Source organism: Oxyura jamaicensis, chromosome 2 (assembly GCF_011077185.1).
Source record: "Oxyura jamaicensis isolate SHBP4307 breed ruddy duck chromosome 2, BPBGC_Ojam_1.0, whole genome shotgun sequence".
Taxonomy (NCBI): Eukaryota; Metazoa; Chordata; class Aves; order Anseriformes; family Anatidae; genus Oxyura; species Oxyura jamaicensis.
Window position 1 is genome coordinate 93,347,424 of NC_048894.1, and position 665 is coordinate 93,348,088.

A 665-nucleotide genomic window follows, 5' to 3' on the forward strand; every position below is an offset into this window, starting at 1 on the left:
CGTTTGTTCCCGAGTCCAACGACGACAAGGGGGACTCAGTGCTAAAGGTGGAAAAACCCGGCACCGCAGTTGTTTTTGTTAAAAGGGGACACACTAAGGCTGCGAAACAGCAAAACCCCAATGTTGGACAGCTGTAAAATCGTGTAGACAGGTTGTCATACAGCAGTGGGGGCTTTTCTGAAAGGAGCCCATTGCTAAACATTAAATACACACACAGCACAGCACAACAGCTGCGCGGACACACGCACACGCACACACACACACACACACACGCACGCACGCACGCCCGGAGGAAAGCGGCCCGGGCTGAGCTGCGCACCACGTGCTGCACCGGGGGGGCCGGCGGGGGCGCGGGGCGGCGCTTGCAGCTCAAGTGGATGCCAATCAAAACATCAACTTCAAATTGTATCTGAAAGATCAGCCTAGGACCTAAGGGCAGACACATCAGTTGGAGCTCAATTGTTGATCAGATCACATCTAAGGGATTTAGGAGCACAGAAGAGCCGAGATTTGAGGAAAGACACCCCACTGAATCCTTCCACACTCCTCCTCCTCCACACCTAGGTTGCAATATCTCTCTCACAGAAAGAAATCAGAACGGAAAAAGAAAATTACTGGCTCGATTTCTGTTCTCTCGCCCTGCCTGACTCCAGTAAAGAGAGAAG

General features: G+C 52.3%; 1 protein-coding gene across 1 annotated transcript in view; it reads left to right on the forward strand.

The window, feature by feature from the left end:
• The first annotated feature begins 442 nt into the window (after positions 1 to 442).
• IRX1 (iroquois homeobox 1) overlaps positions 443 to 665 on the forward strand; it is a 5,207-nt gene continuing 4,984 nt past the window's right edge. The window contains exon 1 of the mRNA XM_035319804.1: positions 443 to 652. The gene's annotated coding sequence lies outside the window, so the exon portion shown is untranslated. The remainder of the gene's footprint in view (positions 653 to 665) is intronic.